General features: G+C 40.0%; 1 long non-coding RNA gene across 1 annotated transcript; it reads left to right on the top strand.

Annotated features, from left to right (window-relative positions):
- The first annotated feature begins 4477 nt into the window (after positions 1-4477).
- On the top strand, positions 4478-12476 carry LOC146524935 (uncharacterized). The gene is made up of 2 exons (XR_014876276.1): positions 4478-9020; positions 9202-12476. It is a non-coding gene; the product is annotated as an uncharacterized LOC146524935 (long non-coding RNA).
- Positions 12477-15665: the final 3189 nt, after the last annotated feature.

Raw genomic sequence — 15665 nt, 5'->3', positions numbered from 1 at the left:
CTAATTCCTGTTCTCTGTCCACAGTTTACTATCAGATTTGGGATTACGCTGAATCCCCCACAAATCCACAGACATTTCTAAACCCGAATCTTCACGACCTTTTTGACCTTATGTTTGAGATATTGCTCGCATGTGTTTTTCGCACCCTCGGTGTGAGCTTTGAGACTAAACAGTTTTGGGGACTCCCTAAATGTAACTATGCTCCGGGGTGGTCCTGCAAGAATTACACACTTTTAGGGGCTTTTTTTTCTTATTGCATTTGCACCAGTACGTGGTGTAAATTGCACCAGTATGCAAAGTGATATATTATCCACCAGGCTACAATGACAACAAGAAGTTGGTGAGCACATAATTCAAGCTGTGTATTTGTTATGTGGTCGAGGTCTCATGATAATAACAGAAAGCACCTATTATATGCTGTTTTAAGTAAATATGCAAGGAGCCACTAACTTTATACAGAGGCTTCTTCTTATACAAGCCTGACTAATTAAATCCTTGTTGATTATAACAAAAACCATAATCATCATTATTTAGGCCAGTGATTAGAATGTACTTTTTTTTTTTTTTTATCAAGTTACAAGGGATTTTATTGTCCTTTAAATACAGTTTTTAAAAAGAATAAACCAGATAAATAGGGAAAAGAGGTGCAGATGGAGGATGATGCATGGTCATTAGGTGGGGAATTATACTACTAACCACAAAGCCTGTCTCACAATCCACTGCCTACTCACAACTAAGCCACAGACAGTCTCCACTGCAAGTCGTCACCCGGTGGAGGCTGCAGCATGCGTGCTTGTACTCGTGCTTTTTGAGACACTGAGTAGCTTCCTCAGTCACAAACCACACAAAGTGGGCTGGGTAGGAAACCCTGTGAGACAAAGCTAGGAGTGACTCGTCTCACTTAAGAAAAACTTTCCGAACTTTTATTTCTTCTTGATACTTTTTGATTGTTGACAAAAGGCATTCTTTCTGCCTTCTTGGCTCAAGCTGAGCTAAACTGTTTTAGGTAGGTATACAATGTCAATTTATAAAATCGAACATCTATCCATGCAGTCTTGTTTTACATAATTTAGATTAGATTAGATGAAACTTTATTTGTCCCTCGGGTGGGTTCCTCCGGGAAATTCAGTTTCCAGTAGCAAAGCACTGAAAGAAGTTGCATGTTACAGATACATTAAGGGGAATGAGAGTAAGGATATAAGCATAAATACACCATATATACACATATTTAGTAGGGGTGGGGGAAAAAATTGATACTGTGTAGCATCGTGATATTTTGTTTGCTAATAATGTATCGATACAGGGACAGCAGAAATCTATATTTTGTTACAAAAAGGTTTTTGTGCTCTGACTTCAGAGCATGTTGATCCTTTTTCTGAGCAAGAATCCTGACATTCCTTCACTGTCCAAATGTGTTTAACTTGTTTATGGCAGCAATAAACATGACAGTTTACTTATTTTAATTGAAGACATGTTTTATTTTAATTAAGTTTAAAACTTTTTTATTTAATGTAAAATTATATTTTGTTTTAATTTACTTTCAAATTCTTCAGTTGCTGAAGGGGCTGCATAGTTTTCATAAACTGCATAGTTCAGAATAGCTATAATTGTACCAGATGGTTGATTCAGTTAAGTTGGGCTAGACTGTAATACAAACCGTTCAGTTTGTCAACAATAAAACTGAAATGAGAGAAAGACTGAGTGTGAGACTTTGTTATTAGATAAAATGAATATTGATAAAGTTTACCTTTATGTACAGAATCTGAATATCGCAAAATATTTTTAGAAATTGCAATAATATCGTATCGTACGTTAAGTATTGTGATAATATCGTATCGTGGGATGTATGGTGATTCCCACTTCTAATATATAGATACAGAATATACAATATGGATCAATAGGATTGCTCATTTGAGTGAGTATATTGCACAGTGATTATTGCACAGTCGAATATAAGAAAAAAAGACAAAACAAAAAACAAATATTGCACAGTGTAGAAAAGCACCTTTAGTGACAGACTGGGTTATTTTAAAGAGCTCACTAATCTGAACGTAGTGATATAATAATAATTAGATAGTATATCTATCTATCTATCTCAGCTGTAATTTAAAAAAAGTGACTGTGGTCCAAAAAAACCTAGTATGTGTGTCAGTCACAGGTCCTTTACAATGACCTTTGCTTTAAACAGGTTTTCAGAGACAGCACAGACTGCACAAATACGCTACTCTGTCTGTATTTGCAGTGTTACGCCCCAGATCTCTGCTGCTTTCATGTCGGCCCAAGACAAACTCTATGATAAGGAAGGATTAGCCGGTCTTGTGTTGAATTGCTCTGCTGACTCTTGACATATCATGCACTTTCTCCAGCCTTTATCGGGCTGTTATCAACTCGATCCGGCTACTCTACCGCTACTACTGTACTCTCCACTGATATTTCTTCCCTCTCGCCTGCAACAAGTTTGGTTATTCCCTCATCGGTTTGGAATTTGACACTCTGAGAGACAAATGGAAGCGTAAGAAGTCTCCCATGTTACCGTCCAGAGGCCTGCAGCTCTGGAACAAGCCTCTGTCACCTCACACCACACCAAGTACACACTGCTATCATCCTGTACTCTGTCAAATATGCCGCCACCTCACCAGCTGCACTCGTATCAGCCAGCATTTTTTATCAGCAGCTCGTGCCCTTGAGAAAACCACCTCAGCAACAGAGAAAAACTACTTAAACTTCAGAACAGACCCAGTTCAGAGGTTTTCCATTTTACTTGAGTGGCTTTCGTAATTTTACACTGACCTCAGTCTGGGTCAAACAAAAGTCAGTCTTATTTCCCAAACTAAATCTTTCAATGTGGGTGTGATTATTGTCAAACTAATCCGAACATTATGTCTTAAACGTGATCTGACCAGGATGAAGCCGAGAGCTGAGATGTTGTCTGTGGGTTACTCCAGACTCTTTTTGGTTTTACGAGGTAATCTCAGGCTTCACTGACTTGAGGTGGTTTCACCAAATTAAATACCTTTCAAGTATTAATCCTTTTCTCAAAACGCCTTTAATGATCATGGATTCTTTTACCAAATACTTTCTGACATATTACGCCACCATGCTTCTACACTAGAGTATTTACACAGAAGGTATTCATGAGGGTCTGTGGTCTACGGAAAGGAGCAGATTGCATGTGATGGTCTTGTTAAGAAACATAACTCAACCGTGGCACAAAGTTCTGCAAATTGCTTTAACCATGCTATCTCATAACCTAAAAGTCGATTACATTATTGAAGACAGACCTGAGAAATTGCAGACTGTAGCCATTCGTTCCCCAGAGCCCCGCATGCTGCGTTACTGTAAAATGTGATACCTCTTCATTAATCCTGCTGATTGGAGCACAGCCCAGTAGGATGTATGCACTTTGAGACCTGACTGTACAGCTTTGTGTGTGTGGGCATGTGCACACATAAACTCACATCTGTTTTTCGCGAGTACATGCATGCATGTTCATTCACATCTGAGCACGCGTGCGCATGGTAAGTGGAACACGGGTGCCTTGAGACTCCCATCTCTCCACCTCTGAGCGTGTTTGTGTGATTTGAGCACCAAAGGAGAAGTCTTGCATCCATCTCATCCGACAGCTCCTGACCTTCTGGTAATCCCAGTATTCCTCACTATCTCACTCCCTATTACCTCACACATAAATGAATATATGCATGGACAGAAGGCATGTGACCTACTGCAGCATCAAAGCCAGCCAGTTCATTCATCTGTGGCTGAATTGACATGCAGTCGCACTCAGTTCTCCGACATCAGCAACTGGACGAAATCTGCCGTTGTTCCATCAGCATTCCGGCTTTAAACCTTGGAGTCTTATTATGTCATCTCATTAAGGCCGAATCTGAAGAGCACTTTCATTTGTCTTCAGTCACTGGAGAAATGAGAGAGTTCCCCATGATGGGATACAGTTTCTTCAGTGGTTTTGTTTTATGAGCCCAGCTAACAGCTTCTTTTGTTTGCCTGTCAGTGTGTTCACCAGTTTGGTTCAAACTGAAATATCTATGTCAAAAACAACTATCCCATGAAGTTATTCCGTGAAATTTGGCCCTCATTCGCTCAGCCCCGATTGGTCACAGTAGATGGCTGTCCCTCCGTGAGCCAGTTTCCATTGCCACTGTTGCCAAGTGTTTGCTCATAGGGGGTCTTTTTTATTGTTGGGGTTTTCTTTGTATCATTAGAGGATCTTTACAACATTAACAGCCTTGAGCCAACTATTGTTGTAATTTTGCACCATATAAACTATATAAAGAACATTGAATTGAATTGAATTGAATTATAGAAATTTAGGGTTCCTAAATTAACTCCAGCCAGCCAGCTAGTGATTGTCTTCTGCTTATCCAATTCTGGGTTGTGGGGGAGCTTGAGTCTAATAGGTATTCAATGCGTTAGCTTCAGTCCCCTAACCAACCACTTACAGGAATAATGAGACCAGAGAACACCAGCCCATCCAAATCAACGGTGTCAAGGTCGAAAGGGTCAGCAGCTTCAAGTTCCTTGGAGTCAACATCACCGAGGACTTCTCCTGGACCCTTCACACAGACACTGCTATCAGGAAAGCTCGCCAGCGGCTTTACTTCCTGAGGAGGCTGAGGAAGTTTAGCATGAACGCCAACATCACCTCAAATTTTTACAGGTGTGCAATTGAGAGCTTGCTGACGAGCTGCATCACAGTTTGGTACGAAAGCTGCTCTGCCAGCAGCCGTAAATCACTACAGAGGGTGAAGGCAGCAGAGCACATCACTGGCACGAGGCTTCCTGCCATTCAGGACATTTACCTCCAGCGATGCCTCCGTAAAGCTCACAGCATCATCAAGGACCACAGCCACCCAGCACATCAGCTGTTCTCCTTGTTACCATCTGGCAGACGTTACAGGAGTCTGTCTGCTCGGACTACAAGACTTAAAAACAGTTTTTACCACCAAGCCGTACGACACCTCAACCACAACACTTAAAAACACACAACACAGCACTCAGAAGCTGCAGCTTCACAAGTACTCTGTTTAATCTGCACTGGTCACTTCACTTTATTGTTATTGATATTTATATTTAAAAGTGCAATACTGTAATTTTCTGCTGCTCATTCCTGTGCAATATCCCATCTGCCCTCCCGTCATATTTCTTTTCAAGATTTTCTTATTTAATCACTAGTGTACATATATTTATATTTATAGATACATATATATTTAGTCATCTTTTGTCTTTTACCATGTCTCTCTAATATTTTGCTCCTTACTATTTTTATATTTTTTTTATTTTATTTTATTTTATTATATTTTATTATATTTTCTCCTACTGTATCATGATGCTGAGTGACTGCTGCTCGTCAAACACATTTTATTGCAATGTTGACCCTGTGCTAACTTGCATATGACAATTAAAACTGAAAACTGAAAACAGTCTCATTTCCAGTATTCACACAGGGATGACGCTTGTTTGGGAAACACTGTTGTGACATGTAGTTGCACTGGATACTAGAGGTGGGAATTATCAGTATATCCTACAGTGGACAGTGTATCATCCTACAGTATATTATAGTGATATTATTACACATTTAAACATTTTGCAATATGCCGAGTATTGCAATTGACACATATTAAGGTATACTGTGATTTTCACTTTTTTCAACTGCAAATTGTGCCCAAAAGTCCCAAAAAGTTGATTCTGTTCATCTACACGTACATCCAGATAAGCAGAATCAACTTTTGGGGTTTCCTTACCTGGATGATTGGGCATGCATCAAGACGAGCCCGTTGTCACTCCCGGGGCGTAGCATACTGACGTTTTGTCACGTCCCGCAGCGTTCGTGAGGAACGTGAAAGGTTATGGTACGCGCCGGGTAACCCTAACCCTATTCCTAATAATAATAATAATAATAATAATAATAATGGATTGCATTTATATAGTGCTTTTCGAGACCCTCAAAGTGCTTTACAATTCCACTATTCATTCACTCTCACATTCACACACTGGTGAAGGCAGCTACAGTTGTAGCCACAGCTGCCCTGGGGCAGACTGACAGAAGCGAGGCTGCCATATCGCGCCATCAGCCCTTCTGGCCAACACCAGTAGGCGGTAGGTGAAGTGTCTTGCCCAAGGACACAACGACCGAGACTGTCCGAACCGGGGCTCGAACCGGCGACCTTCCGATTACAAGACGAACTCCCAACTCTTGAGCCACGATCGCCCCAGATTGTGGCCTTAACCAGCACTGAAATGACGTAAAATAGCGTTCTCCAAAGCGATTTGAAGAAAATGAACTAAAATGTGTAGAGTGAGTCCAAACGGTTCTTATGTTTTCTCATTTTTCTGATGTCGTCATTTAGGAACGTGTTGGGTACCCGAAAGCGTAAAATGTTGACGATTTGTCACCTAGCGTAAAATATTACGCTTAGGGAGTGAGAACGTGTTGTCAAGACATATATCCCAAAAGGTAACCTTTGTCATTATCTGTTTTATCTGTTTTATCTGTTTGCATCACAGTGTAGTCCAGCTTAACAGCATGCAAACATGTACGGACTGGTGTACTACTACGGGTATTTTGAATGCAAGATAGTACTTCCAAGTTCTCTATGAGATAATGAGCTGTCATGAATCCACAAGCTGTGATGTCAGTGCATCACAAGTTAATGCTATCCTTTCTGCTTTACTCAGCAGAACTCCCTTCTATGTGTCCGTGACCCTGAGCGTGCATTTCAGCGTGCATTTTCAACATCTTTGCACGGATGCAGGTCTTTGCACATAAAGTAGGTGATGGATTACATTATTTAACTGGAAGATAGCCTTGTCAGCCTAAGGGTGTCAGTGTTGGTTGTTTTTTTTGGGTCGAGCTGATTTAATGCTAGCTTTACTGTCCTCAGCTAGCATTAACCCACATGGTGCATGAGATGAACCCTCATGTTTGTAGTGTTCCCACTGTAATGTTTTACTTCCCTATGAGATTCCATGCAAATCCCATTTATCAAACGCATCTCTTTTGTCCTAGCCTGATTTAAAAAATCCAAAAGAAGGTCATATATTTTATTTAACTGCAGATGTTGCTTTTCTGATTCCCTTTGTTCAGTGCACTGGTTTGATGTGCCCCTAGTTTTCTCAAACAGCTGGAAAAGTAATACCACTGTTAAAGAGATGGTGTACTGTTAGTGATCATCATATAGAAAATCCCCCTAAATGCTCCAATCTTCTTCCCTATGGTATGTGAAATGTGATTTGCCCTGCGTTTTTCATGCATATAACTGTTTGTAAAAGGATATATCTGCATGTCTTAAATCCAGATGTAGCTACAAAGCCAGTCCTATTAATACATAACAGACTGAGCAGACAGAACTCAATTTGTTAATCACATCTGCACAAATACACTGACTTGACACGGATGGACAATAGTGGTTTTATTTCCTTTTATTGTCTAAAATTACCCACCCTTGAGTCCAGCCTAACAGCTCCTATAGTTTTGTTCCTCTCTTGAATGTGATCATCACTCTAGGTTACGTTCAGAAACTCGCCCTGAAAGTGGTATATGGGGGAGCAATGAAAACATCACCACGCCATTATACATTTTTACAGTAGAGATAACTCTCATAGTTGTTGCTACCGCAGGAAGGTGTTACTCCTGCTCTATATGTGAATCCCTGGCTGCAAAAGTTTGTCTCAGCAGTGCCTGATTTACTGCCCGTTATCTTCTGTTTCCTCTATCGCGCCGAACAATCTGGTTTCACTCGGGCTCCCAGCTCTATTTAAAAGCACTTTGTCAACACAATGAGAAGAGGCGGTATTCCTCCCAGCCAAAGCACCCAAAATTATGTATTGTCGTAAAGAGGACGGAGAGAAAAAAATGGTAAGACTTGTTTTATAGAGCTGGTGCTGAAATTTCCTAATTTCTTCAAGATGTTGGGATCTTTTGCGGAGGAGATGAAAAGAAGTTGCAGCATATGCTTGGGATCGCTGTTTGTCTCGTATAAATAAAAAGAAATATTTATCAAAAACTAATTGCTGAGGGTAAAAATACAACTCTAATTATGGTGATCGATTCTGCCTAAATAATACCCGGTGGAGCATTTCAACTGATTAAATGAACTAGTAACATGGGTATAGGAACTGTAGTACAGAGAAGCTGGGTCTTTCATAAGTAAAAATGGGGAGGGGACTGGATGGGATGGTTTTTAGAAATACTATTTGTCAATGTGATGTTGCAAAGGGCTTTGAGTTTCCAGCATGTGCATTAAATAATACACCTAAAAGGTTCAGAGAAACCTGAGACGTGGCTGTTAAATGGTGATCTTGATGCCTGTGTTGGCTTTTGTTGTGGAAACTATTTTTATGCACTCAGAAAAGCTTCTGATAACCACCTCAGTCACTTCTTCCACAAATGCAAGTAAAAATTCCACCATGCAGAGAAACGTAAAGACATATGACCAAAATCCAGAACCAACACGAGACCGAGATCCTTTACGAAGCTCTCGGGCAAAGTGGAAAACTCACTCATAAATGGAGCGGTACAGCCTAAAGATGATGGTTTGTTATCAGCACACAGTTCTAAAGCCAGCATCTTTGATAATATGAGTGCTGCAAAAACAGCAATGTTAGCTGTCTCAAAGAAAATGGTAGAAGAAGTGGATAATACGAGAAGGTTAATGCGAATTAACCTTGAATTCTTTGAACAGATCTGAATGCTGAGTTTGGTCAAAATCGTCTTAATTATGTCAAACATCGTTTGTGTATTGCCATTTGCCGCTCAGATATACTCAGCTTTTACTGCCCTTCTTATCAACAAGTCGGGGCAGAGCTATTGACAAGAGGATGGACTAGAAAACCTGCAGGTGCATGTTGCCCCCCTTTACTTCTGAAATAATTGCAGCTTCAGTATATACGCTGCCTACGGTCCCTACATACAGCACTAAAAAAAGAAAAGAAGCAAGTATCGCTGTGTTGATAGACATCATATATGTAACCGGTGTGATTCTGCGTTGTGTCTGATAAAAAAGGTAAAAGAAAGAAAGGCCTCCAAGTAAATAATTTGCCCACTCCAGCTCCTCTCCCACAGGGGAATTGTAGAAAAGGGGCTGGCATTTATTTTTACATGAAACATAAAGTATGCATTTACACGTAACATATTTGACATAAGATAAAACAAAAACATGAAATCCGACATACCTGATAAAAGAGGTAAAAGAAAGAAAGACCTCCAAGTAAATCATTTGCCCACTCCAGCTCCTACGACCAAATACAAACAGTGGGGAAGAGGGTTAGCTCAACCCACCACAACTTCCAAGCTAGCAAGGAGCATATATTCATGCTAGCATTTATGGCGCCTAAAACCCATTTATGATACACACATACTACACACTTGCAACATCTAACAAAAAACAGGCTTAATAATGACAATAATTGAACTAAAATCACAATCAGAAACATCCAGGTGGCTAAATATGAATTATATGTGTGTTTTAAAGTGTTGGAAAGAAATGACACCCACCTCTCCCACAGGGGAATTGTAGAAAAGGGGAGAGGCAAAAGGGGTACACTGTATTTATAGGATTGCACCAAAGAAGAAGAAGAAAAGAATGAGGAGGGGCTTTAACTGATAATGAACATAACTACAGGCTTGGAGGTCCTAAAAGTCCGGTATAAAAGGAACAGTTTGGGGGTTTAGAACACATGTTGGGTAATTATAACAATGTGATTTATGACCCTGTTACATATACACCAGTTTCAATGAGATGTCTTTGCTAATGAGTGTGCAAAGTGATGACTGCCTTGTTAGACTAGTCAGTTATTACCTATAACTTCTATAGTTTGCACTACACCTCATTTTCTTTGGATTTTTGTTTTCTTTTTACCTTGAAGTGCTTCTACACACAATTTTTCATCTTTATAATATAAAGTTACCTCTTTACGAAAGATAACTTTAGTAACGTGTATTTTCAGTGTCACTATAGCATATTATGTATGTATATAACACTATCTCTGCCAATGACAAGACGTAGTGTCCAGTAATCACTGTTCTCATCACACAGTAGTGTTATAAACGTTCTGCTCTTTGTTTTGATTTGGTAAATGGATTGGTACGTATAAAGCACTAAAGCACTTTTCTACTCAGTTGAGCGCTCTACTACAAGTTTCATTCATAATGCACTTTTATCTAAGTCTAAGCACTTAGATAAAAGCACAAAATTTGCACACTCTCCAACTCCAATGGATGCAATGCAGGTAATTCGGGCTCAGCGTTTTGCCCAAGGATACAACATCCTGACTGGAGTAGTCAGGGATCCACCGACGTTCCCAATGATTAGTGATTCATGAGTATCTGTTAATTTGGAGAAAATACTCTGGCGGGGAAAGTGTTAACGGCTACTGTAACATTAAAAAATCACAACCATCCACATGATGATATTTGTGTTTGTTTTTTTAATTAATAAGTAAAAATAAACCTATTTTATAGAGGTGGGAATCACCATACAACTCACGATACGATATTATCACAATACTTAACGCACGATACGATATTATTGCAATTTTTTAAAAATATTTTGCGATATTCAGATTCTGTACATAAAGGTAAACTTTATCAATATTCATTTTATCTAATATCAAAGTCTCACACTCAGTCTTTCTCTCATTTCAGTTTTATTGTTGACAAACTGAACGGTTTGTATTACAGTCTAGTCCAACTTAACTGAATCAACCATCTGGTACAATTATAGCTATTCTGAACTATGCAGTTTATGAAAACTATGCAGCCCCTTCAGCAACTGAAGAATTTGAAAGTAAATTAAAACAAAATAGAATTTTACATTAAATAAAAAAGTTTTAAACTTAATTAAAATAAAACATGTCTTAAATTAAAATAAGTAAACTGTCATGTTTATTGCTGCCATAAAACAAGTTAAACACATTTGGACAGTGAAGGAATGTCAGGATTCTTGCTCAGAAAAAGGATCAACATGCTCTGAAGTCAGAGCACAAAAACCTTTTTTGTAACAAAATATCGATTTCTGCTGTCCCTGTATCGATACATTATTAGCAAACAAAATATCACGATGCTACACAGTATCGATTTTTTCCCCCACCCCTAATATTTTAAGATTAGTCTGAAAACTTTCCAAAAGTTTTGCAACTCCGTCTTGTGTTTGAATTTACTCAATATTAATGTTTAACGTGAGATTTGAAGCCTTTAGTAACCAGCAAGAATATCAAGCGTTAGCCAACCTTGCTAGGTTTTCTATTATAATATCGACCTTTATAATATTGTTAACCATTGATTTTTTTTCTGCCCTTTTATTTATGTTGTTCTATTACTGGGAAACTGTGTTGCGGTTTATGAGGTCACAAAGCGGCACTTTGTACTTGGAGTCTGTGCACTCTGGGCAAATATGAAGTTGGACAATCTGAACGGAGCTGTGCAAAAAAAAAAGAAACATTAAACTGTAATATAGCTGTAATCTCTGGGAAGTGGCGAGATTTGTAATCAGCTTTGGCAGGCCTCTGCAGTAGAATGGCAAACAAAAGCAGCTCAAAGATTGGAAGTGAGTGACCCTAACTTGGAAGTTTGATGTTTACTTTCTACAGCGACTGATGGCTGCATACAGGACTGTACTCTGTATACGTGACTGAGATCACAAAACCTCTGATGTAACTGTGTGACAGGACAGGACTGCTTTTAATTAACTCCTTTCTCTTTAACTTATTCACAGTCTTTGCCTTTTTGAATGAGTTTCCTCATTATAATTCACTTTATTGCGAGCTGTTGTCTAGACCACATAAGAAGTGCTAGCAGGGTTCTGGAGGATTTATATCCAGCTGGAATTGCAGCCATTATGGTCACTGCAAAAATACCATCCACTCCTCAGAGATACACGAGAATACCGTATGCATCACAACCCACAGCTCACACCAACCATCCCAGAGCAACACAGGGGAACACCCATGCTGCATTTCCACCTTCACGTAGTTGAAATTCAAGCACTGCTGCATAACTCGCCAAATGTAATTTCTTTGGTTTATAGTGACCAAAAACTAACAAACAGCTGAATCCCTCTGCACCAAAACCCCCAAATGAGTCCTCGGCTGTAAGCACTCATGTTAGAGTCTTGATTTGATTAATTTTGCCTGTCCTCTTGTTCTGCGCAGATGTGACACTGGTTCATAGCCAGGTTTGTTGCTGGTTTTCAGAGAGCATCCGTGCTCGGCCACGGTGCCCTGCCTTCCCCTCTGCCTGAGCTTCTCTGACTCACACACTGAACACTGTTGCCAGGGCTACCATTTATTAATATTGGTCCATAACTTTAAGCCTCATCTCCAAGCTACAGCATGGCTGATGGCTGACAAAGGCACTAAACCCCCTGGCATATACACAGATCAATGAGCATGCAAACACAGGCACAGAAATGACCGACGGTCTGATTGATGCAGATTGTGAATGAGAGCTCCCATAATGGAGCGAGCTTTCTGAAAAAACAAAACAAAACAAGAAAAAAAAACAGGGTGTTCACTGAGGATGGAGAGAGAAGTGGGGATGCAGAACACTGAACACCAGTGACCCCCTGTGGTTATGTTCAGCAAAGTGATCAGTTTACCCTCACCATGCTGAGATCAGGTTTTTATATTGGACCTATATAGGAAATACGTACCCTTAGGTTCACAGTTCAATAATGTAATTCATCAGCTACTTTAAGTGCAAAGACCTGCTTCATACAAAGTTGTGGAAAATCTGAAATACTGGTATGTGACACGGTCACACCCCGAGTCACAGACACAGAGAAGTGAGTTCTGCTGAGTAAAGGAGAAAAGATTGCATTAAGTTGCAATGCACTGACATCAGAGGCTGTGGAGTCATACAATATTATCTCACAGAGGACTGGAAAGTGCTATCTCATGTTCACAGCACCAGTAGTAGTATGTATGTATGCATGTATAAGTTGTACGCATTTCTGCATGGCTGCTTTGTCTATTCATGAGCTTCTCTTACATACAGCATGTGTCCATTCAGACCTGTTAGCTGCCCAGATTGTGTAGGTTTTTCGTGAGTGCCACATATTTTCGGTTTGCTTTACATTGCTATACAGCAATGAAGGACTGCTAGGACTACCGCTCTGTATACTGTCACTTCATCTCCAGGTTCAATCCCCTATCGCTCCATACTCTCTCTTAGAGTCTGCTACACTTGCTTTAGCGATGCATTTGGATACCTCGATATTAAGTCTGTGAAGGTTCTCAGTCATCCAGGTCATCGTAGTCAAAGGAGCTTGCAAAGAAAAGCGTCTGGACTTCTTTTAGTTACTTGAAGACGTTTCACCTCTCATCCGAGAAGCTTCTTCAGTTCTAAGGTCTCTCCACCAATTGACCTTAGAACTGAAGAAGCTTCTCGGATGAGAGGTGAAACGTCTTCAAGTAACTAAAAGAAGTCCAGACGCTTTTCTTTGCAAGCTCCTTTGACCTCGATATTAAGACTTTCGGAAGCCAAAAGACTGCCACCAAGATAGGTGAAGTCAACATTATTAAGGTCTTTGCTGTCAGTCTTTATTTCAGGCATGTTTGCTGTTCATTCCTTTGCAGGCTGAAGACTTCAGTCTTCTTGGTGCTTATTGTGAGTCCAAAGTGTTTAGCGGCTACAGACAGAGAATCTGCATTTGAATGGGCAGCGCTAGCTGCCATGCACATAGGTAAGTTGCTTAGATCTGCAGTCGCCACCAAAGGGCGATACCTGTGGTTGCAGTACTATTAAATTTGGTGGGAAAACAGCTGTCTGTGACTTGAGCTCTCTAAACAGTTTTGTGACAAAGTTATAGGTTCATTTACTCACTTTGTATCATCCATTCACTAAGTTTTGGTCATAGCCAATGAGTGTGTGGTTTCACAGTCAGACCTACCCCACTCTCATTACATTAGATGGCGTCTGTGAAAGTGCATGTCTGTAAGCTAAAAGATCAGCTCTCATGCTACTATATATGCTCCAAGGTTGTTTGTTTGTTTGTTTACTTCAGTCTCCTGCTGCTATGGCGGGTAGAACGTGTTACAAAGCAAAGTCTGTAATCACTTTACATTTTTGTTACGATACTGTACTAAATTTACAGTCGCTAAGCAAACAGCTCTATTACTACTTGTGTTACACGAGTTCTCAGGTTATCTGCAGGTTGGGTGAATAGAGACAATTAGCTGACTGAGTTTTTGTGCAAGGAGGAGCAAAATGGTCTGTTAAGAAGGGGAACTAGAGAAAACTAAAATATAATTTTTATTGCATGAAAGGGCATGAAGATAATGGTAAAGTGCAAACTGTGCTCAGGCTAGGAAGAACAAGCATCATGCTAACACAAAGCTGGTTGGATCCAGAATTGTTTTAAAGCAGAGGGAATGCTGGCTGCAACCAAAGGATTTGTAGCTTTGCAGCTTTCATTTCTTCCTATGCCTTCTACTACAGAAGCACAGTGCCCAGGATCTTTCTTTGAAGTGGTGTTTCTTCTGTTTTCACCAACATTTCTGTTGGCTTTGTGCTAAAACTTGAACACTAAAATGCAGCGATCTGAGCAGATGTCCAATCAGCCAACAAAAAACAAAATATAATGCCTTTGGGTGCCTTTAAATCTCTGAACAAAAACACCTTTTCCCATTTCAAATAAATTTTTGACGCTGGAATTCCAAAGATTCGGTTTTGTAGGCATCAGTGAAAACATGTCGTTTGTCTTTTTCTGACAGTGCAAATATATTAGTGTGCATTTCAACAAAAACACACACAGTAAAACTTCACAGCCTGGAAGAAGGTTTGCTCGAGTTTGCAGAAACATCAAGAAACAACACGAGGCACTTATGCCCCCAAATGCTCATTTGAGTGTACTGCTAACAGAGTTTGTGTCAATATTCTCGGTCAACACCAAGGCCGTGAGAACAAGGGGTACTGAGAGGGCTGCAGCACCCCCTGTCGGAAAAGGCCAAAACAGCACCACCTGGCAAATAGAAAATAAAAAGGTTTAGAAACATTACAAACACTATCTGTCGGTATTTGTTTAAGAAAATTGTGATATTGTGAAAATTGTGATTTCAAAAGCAGTGATAAAAGCAAATATTCTTTGCTTTTCATCCCATTTTACTCACAATCACAGTGGTATGAACATTAATTTCTAGATTTTTTAAATGTACATATATATTTTGTTAACTACCGTGTTATAAAAAGAGTTGGAGAGATGTTTGTTTTATCACTTGGCAACGCATATGTCCATGGATGTCTCCACAAAGAAACCTATTTAATTATTTATTAATGTAGGGCACTGAAAGAGGAAAAGAAAAGGTTATATGAATTTCACTGGTTTAAGTTCTATGAGTCACAGTGATGGCAAAAGCATATTATATATATATTATCCATCCATCCATCCATTCGCTTCCGCTTATCCTTTTCAGGGTCACGGGGGGCGCTGGAGCCTATCCCAGCTGTCATAGGGCGAGAGGCGAGGTACACCCTGGACAGGTCGCCAGTCTGTCGCAGGGCCAACACACCGGGACAGACAACCATTCGCACATTCACACCTAGTGGCAATTTGGATTATCCAATTAACCTATCCCCACAAGCTGCATGTCTTTGGACGGTGGGAGGAAGCCGGAGTACCCGGAGGGAACCCACGCAAACACGGGGAGAACAT

The sequence above is a fragment of the Neolamprologus multifasciatus genome, chromosome 2 (genome assembly GCF_963576455.1).
Source record: "Neolamprologus multifasciatus chromosome 2, fNeoMul1.2, whole genome shotgun sequence".
NCBI classification, from domain to species: domain Eukaryota; kingdom Metazoa; phylum Chordata; class Actinopteri; order Cichliformes; family Cichlidae; genus Neolamprologus; species Neolamprologus multifasciatus.
This window is presented reverse-complemented; position numbering and strand designations above follow the sequence as displayed.